We start from the raw sequence: 6867 nt of genomic DNA, 5'->3' as shown, positions 1-6867 counted from the left end.
AGAAATGTCTGCTCCCAGAGCAGTGCAGAATAAGCAGTGTACAAACGCAGGCTCCAAGATTCCCTGGTCCTGTTTTTCCCACTGCAAGTCTAACTGGACATGGATGTTGCACAGTAACCTATTGAACCAGATCTCATTAGCTAACTACAGAGCAGTCTAGCAGACCATTAAAAATTCAGCTAAATATAGGCACACATCAAAAAAACCATAATGCTAAAGCTCTGAGCCTCATTCATCAGGGAGCAGAAAATCATAACACACGGGATGTTCTTCAGAGGAGCCAACTGCAGCTCTAGTGAGCCAGAAAATTTTAACCAGATCTCCCCAGAATCACAGTGAGGAATGCTGTGCCTCTGCTCTGCTGCCAAAAAACCCATCCTCCTGCATGCCTGGTTATTTTCCACGCTCAGACATGCACGAGCTCACACGGCAACCCAGGGATGTGCTACCCTTTCCAGCCTCCTCTGGCTCACTCCCGCTTTCAAGACTTGCTTGGTAGCCCAGAGGACAGCACAGGTCATATTTCCCTCAAAACCAGACGTGTTGGTGGCAATCAGTCACGAGTAGGACCGACAGCCGGGGACAGCTTTCAAACAGCCATTGTCACTGGGACAACCTCCTGGTCTGACCCTGTGAAGCCACTGCTGTCGCTGCTGCTTTTGGCTCACACCTGGGCAGTAAGGACACCCGACTGGCAGTGCTGGGTGTCACGTACAAAGAAAACATCTTTTAATTGAGAGGCAGGTATTGCGCAGTGCTCTGAGCACAAGGCTCAGTGGCAAGAGCTACGGACCTCCCCACCTACAGCCTTCAGGTTTCACCAGGATCTCATGGAGGCAGAATTAATGGAACAGACCAAGGAGAGACCCTACCAGATATAAAACAGGACCCTCACAGTGGTCACATAGGGTTAAATCAGTTTGTGCAAAGACTTTGGGATCACAAGTAATTTTCTGGTTCAAACCTCCAACATTATGTGCAACACAGTCCTTTGATAAGGGCTGAATTACTCCAGGAAACTTCAAAGCCATCAAAGAACTTGTGCTCAGTGACGTTTGTGCGCAGGGCTTTGAGTGAGTTTTCTCTGTTTTTCCTAGTCACTGCACAACAGTCAATTAAAAAGCACTGCTCTCTTTGTAGCCTTTGCTGCAGTACCAGGTTTATTATCCTATTTATCACCGCTGAACTGCCTCTAGCTGAATTATTTATAGCGCTGGAGAAGATGAATTAAGTGGTAAATTCAAAGTGGGTCACAGGGATGTTGCCTTGGCCTTTCAACCCAGACATGTCGGTGGGCTGATGCCTCGGCATCCTTGGCTTCACAGGAGGGAGCATCATTGTCTGTGCCTGCCCTGAAACCTCGAGCTGCCTGCACCCAGCCAGTGCTCCCCTCCCTTTGGGCCAGAGGGGTAGGAACAAGTACCAGCACCCTGCGTTATCCTCCACAGGTGACTTGCCCCCACCTTTTTATCTGTGCATACTCTGGTATTTCCATTAAAGAGATCACTGCATCACCCTCAGGAAGAAACTCCATGACAGAGCTGCATTTCTAGCATGCGGCACGGCGTGCCACTACACTGCAGTGCCGGTGACAGGCTGCAGTGTGAGTCAAAATGCCCCAAAAATTCAGAAAGCAGCCCACCAGCCCGAGTTTTTTAGTTTTTAGCGTAGGAACAAAACAGCTACTTAAGCACGGGGTTTTTAAAAGGAAACCCTGCATGCATTTCCATCCCTAAACCCCAAATGAATCTTGTAATCCCCCAGCCAAGAACAGCCTGTGCTCCACAACACCTCCAATTTCGATGACAACAATGATTCAGTTGTATCCAAAAGAGGAGAATCACTATTCACATTACTGCTTTTCTTACACCACATCTGACTGCGTAGCAGAGGCTCCAGCAAAATGCTTATGCTGGGAGTCCCCTGGATACTCTCCATGTCAGAAGGTGGGGAGCCTTCCCACAAGCAAAGGGGATGGGGCACCTGCCTGGTATGGCCCTGGAACCACCAATATGAGGGCATTAATCTCATAATATTGGAGATTTACATTATTTTACCAATATCTATGTTCAAATATTATGCCCAAGCATTTTTTAAATCCACCTTAAAAATACATACATATATGAGGTGGAACACTGCTCCCTCCACACCACCCTTGTTCCTTGGAAAGAACCAGATGTGCTGATTCTGGTCACCTTCGGGTGTCATGGGAGCTCAGAGACCAGCTATGACCTCCTGTGTGTGGATGGAGGTCCTGGGCTAACAGGCACCAGGTTCTCAGAAACGGTCATCTGAAACTGAGATGGAAAACATGCTTATGGCCGTGAAACCAAAGGGCAATAAAAGAAGAGTCTTTTTCCTGTGTTATTGGTATTTTCTTTCCATGGTGCAAGGGCAGACAAATTTCATTATCTCTTGAGAAAATCTGTATCAACAGTATCACCTAATAGCACAAAAGACAAGGCAGGCACCAACATTCAGAATGAATTGGCTTTAATAGAAAGGTTAGGAAACAACCTCCACTTTTGGAAAGCTGCAATAACATTTGGTCACTGTATGATGCAATCACCTTCCCTCCAACATTGCCTGGTACAATACTGACATCTTGCCCTCGAAAGTCAAAATCTCTTGGCTAAGAGACCAAATGCAAATAAAGAAGAGGGTTTAGGTTTAAGCAGGATGAAGAGTTTTAGCAACAGCGAACTTGCTGAGAAATGTGGTTTAAGTAATCCCACTGCTATTTTCAAATTCAGGTTGAATTTACTTAATAGCTCCAGCAAGCGGGAGAGCGTGGACCAGACTCCCCATCCTGGTCAGAGACAGAGGAGGAGGAAAGCAGACAACTTTAATTAGGAGGCAAGTCAATGAAAGCACTTGCTCAGGAGGGGATCATCCCAAGGACGTGGACCCCCACATCTTCCTGCTCAGGAATACTCCAAGCACCACATTGCCTCTCTCCAGCATCCTCTGGCTTTTTGTTTGTTTTTGTTTGTTTGTTTTTTAATTCCATTTTACAGAGGTCCAGCCTTTCAGATTTGTAGCCAGTCAGCAAAGCAGCCTGGTTCTTCCTCCACTGGGAGGGAAGCACTTTGGGTCAAGTGAAGTCATGAGGAGGCAGGAGATGGGGCTGGCCAGACACACATACCCCAAGGGCACCGCTTGGGCACCCCTCTCTTGGGAGCCTGGGGATGGGGGTCACCTCCTCCCATGCTGAGGATCTATTCTGGCTTCCTCATTTCTGTTAAAATGGAAACAGAATGCTTTTGTCCCAAGTGAAAAAAGAGGTTTCACCAATCTAAAATGAATGTCTCCAAAATACTATACTCTGCTCAGACGTATTAGAAAGAAATCTCTGAAATTATTACAAACTGGCATACTTGGGGATGTTTCAGGCTATCTCTGGAACTCCTTGCTTGCCCAGATCCATCCCTAAATCAACCCCGTGGGAAATCTAGTTCTTTCGCCCCAACCATTTGCCGAGGAAGCAGAGTTTAAAAGGCACCCAGTCTGAACAGATGCCTGCTGGTCACAGGAGTAGTGGCCCAGCACAGACAAATATTGGTGGCAATTTTCTTTCAGCCTCCCCAAAACCAAGGCTACACTTCCATTATTCAGGCAGATCACCCCGTGTTTATAAAGTAAGTGGAGAGACTGGAGTGGGGAAAACAGGTTTAACAACTTGGTATCTACCTTGCTGCAACAAAGAGAAAACAAATCTGCTGTTTTCCTCCGACTAGATATTGCATTTGTGCCAATTTCTTGTCTCATTTTCCAAAAGTACCCAGATCAGTGTCTTCATGGTGATGCCAGAGGCAAAGCATCCCAACAAAGAGGAAGTCAGGCAAAAATGTCAGGAGGCCTGCATGGATGAACAAGGAGCTCCTGGAAAAACTCAAACACAAAAATGAAGCCTGCAGAGGGTGGAAACAAGGACAGACAGGCTAGAAGTAATACAGAGAAACTGTCTGAGCAGCCAGGGATCAGGCTAGGAAAGCTAAAGCCCTGGTAGAATTAAATCTGGCCAGGGACATCAAGGGCAACAAGAAAAGCTTCTATAGGTATGTCGGCAATAAAAGGAAGGCTAGGGAAAAAGCGGGCCCTCTCCAGAAGGAAACAGGAGACCTGGTTACCTCAGACATAGAAAAGGCTGAGGTTCTCAACTTTTTTGCCTTAGTCTTCACTGGCAAGTACTCCAGCCACACCAGCCAAGCTTCAAAAGGCAAAGGCAGGGACTGGGAGAATGAAGAACCTCCCACTGTCGAAGATCAGTTTTGAGAACATCAAAGGAACCTGAAGTTGCACAAGTCCATGGGACCTGATGAGATGCATCTGTGGGTCCCAAGGGAACTGGCAGATGAAGTTGCTAAGCCACTATCCATCATATTTGAGAAGTCGTGGCAGTCTGGTGAAGTTCCCATGACCAGAGAGGAGGAAACATAAACCCCATTTTTAAAAAGGGAAATAAGGAAGACTCTGGAAACTATAGCCAGTCAGTCTCACCTCTGTGCACAGCAAGATCATGGAGCAGATCTTCCTAAGGCACATAGAAAATAAGGAGGTGATTGGTGACAGCTAACATTGTTAACAGGCAAATTGTGCCTGACAAATCTGGTGGCCTTCTACAATGGGGTTACAGCATTGCTGGATAAGGAAAGAGTGGCTAATTCTGCATTTGCATGTGCAAAACATTTGACACTGTCCCACATGACATCCTCGTCTCTAAAATGGAGACACAGGGATTTGATGGATGGACCGCTTGGTGGATGAGAAATTGGCTGGATAGTCGCTCTCAAAGAGTTACAGTCAACATCTTGATGCCCAAGTGGAGACCAGCGATGAGTGGCATTCCTCAGGGGTATGTACTGGGGCTACTGCTGTTTAACATCTTTGCTGGTGACACAGACACTGGGATTGAGTGCACCCTCAGCAAGTTTGCCAACGACACCAAGTTGAGCCTGGAGAAGAGAAGGCTCCCAGGAGACTATAGCAGCCTGCCAGTGGCTGAAGGGGGCCTACAGGAAAGCTGGGGAGGGGGTCTTACAAGGGCATGTAGTGACAGGACAAGGGGGAACGGCTTTGAACTGAAAGAGGGTGGATTTACATTAGCCATTAGGAAGAAATTCTTTCCTGTGAGGGTGGTGAGGCACTGGCACAGGTTGCCCGGAGAAGCTGTGGATGCCCCATCCCTGGCAGTGCTCAAGGCCAGGCTGGATGGGGCTTTGAGCAACCTGGTGTGGTGGAAGGTGTCCCTGCCCGTGGCAGGGGGTTGGAACTGGATGATATTTAAGGTCCCTTCCAACCCAAACCATTCTATGATTCTACGACAACAGTTAACCCGAAAAATGTTCAGCTGAAATGCCTACTGAATTTCCCCTCACCCAAACCAACAACTGCTCCTATGACTACTTAGGGGTTTCGGCGTGTCAGATACTCCTCAACAGAAGCTTTATTTTTCTGAGCTCGTATTGCTTTCATACAAGAGCCCGTGCACATACAGAGTCTATACAGCTTCCTTTAAATATACAATAAGGATAGAAAGATTATACCAAGCCAAAAAAGCTGTCTAACCAAAAAAGGGCTTCCGCCTGAAGAGTGTATTTAGAAACTAGAGGACAAATGTGGAAGAGTCACACAGCATAAGCCAGAAGAGTGATGAGATGTAGGGAGAGTGGGAGTTTCTTTCAGGTACTGAGCACTCCCCGACTGCATCAGCGATACCAGCCTGACAACTCTTTCTCACCTCACCCAGTAACAGCAACACACAGCACTTAGATGCAGCATTTTTCATTCATCCATCTCAAATTGCATCGCAAGGGAAGCAAAAGCACTGGAATTAGCATCCTGGTCTGCAAACTGATGCATGGACCTGAAGTCCAAGGTCATGCAAAGGCAAACACTAGGGACAAACATAGGCCATGGAATCGTGTCCGTTGTCACGGATGCCAAGTCTGGACTTTCTCTTCAATCCTTGAAGCAGCCTGTCAGCTTTGTAGGGGCCAGGCAGCCTGCGCGGTTTGACTGCTCAGTCGTTTCGGTCGGGGCAGCGCTTCCAAGGCAGGTGTCTTACACTGGGAAGTAATTTCAAGCAGCACATCCACTTTAGCCCAGAGTCCCAGGGCTGCTGGGGCTGACAGGCACCTCTGGAGACCATCCAGTGCTCACAGTGGGGTCAGCCACAGCAGGCTGCTGGGGGCTGCGGCCTGTCAGGTTTTGACTATCCCCAAGGATATTCACAAGCTCTCTGGGAAACCCATTCCAGTGTTTGAACCCTCTCAGAGCAAAAATGTTTCTTCCTGTATTTAAAATAAATTCCCCGTATTTTGATTACTGTCCCTTGCCTCAAGTCCTGGGCACCACTGGGAAAAACCTGCCTCCATCTTGTTTACTTCTCCCATCAGGTATCTATCCACATGGATAAGACCCCCCTGAGTCTTCTCTTCTCCAAGCTCTCCCAGCCCCATCCCAAAGAAGCTCCAGGTCCTTCATCATCTTTGTGGCCCCACACTGGGGTTGCTCCAGTATGTCCCTGTCTCTCCTGTACTGGTGAGCCCAGCACTGGACCCAGCAATCCAGATGTGCCTCACCAGTGCTGAAGAGAGAGAAAGGACCAGCTCCCTCAGCCTACTGGTGACTGATCACAACCCTCTGAGCCCACACTTCAGCTAATGTTTGATCTATCTCAGCATCCACCTACCTAGCCCACACTACACCCATGAGGATTTTACAGGACACAGTATCAAAAGCCTTGCTAAAGCTACAAGCAACATCCACTGCTCTCACCCCAGCCACCAAGCAAGTAATCTCACCGTAGAAGACCTGCCAGTTGATCAAGCATTTCTCCTTCATAAATCCATGCTGACTAAACCC

This window comes from Falco naumanni, chromosome 2 (genome assembly GCF_017639655.2).
Source record: "Falco naumanni isolate bFalNau1 chromosome 2, bFalNau1.pat, whole genome shotgun sequence".
In the NCBI taxonomy this organism is placed as follows: Eukaryota; Metazoa; Chordata; class Aves; order Falconiformes; family Falconidae; genus Falco; species Falco naumanni.
The sequence above is the reverse complement of the archived record's forward strand: the minus strand, read 5'-3'. Positions refer to the sequence as shown.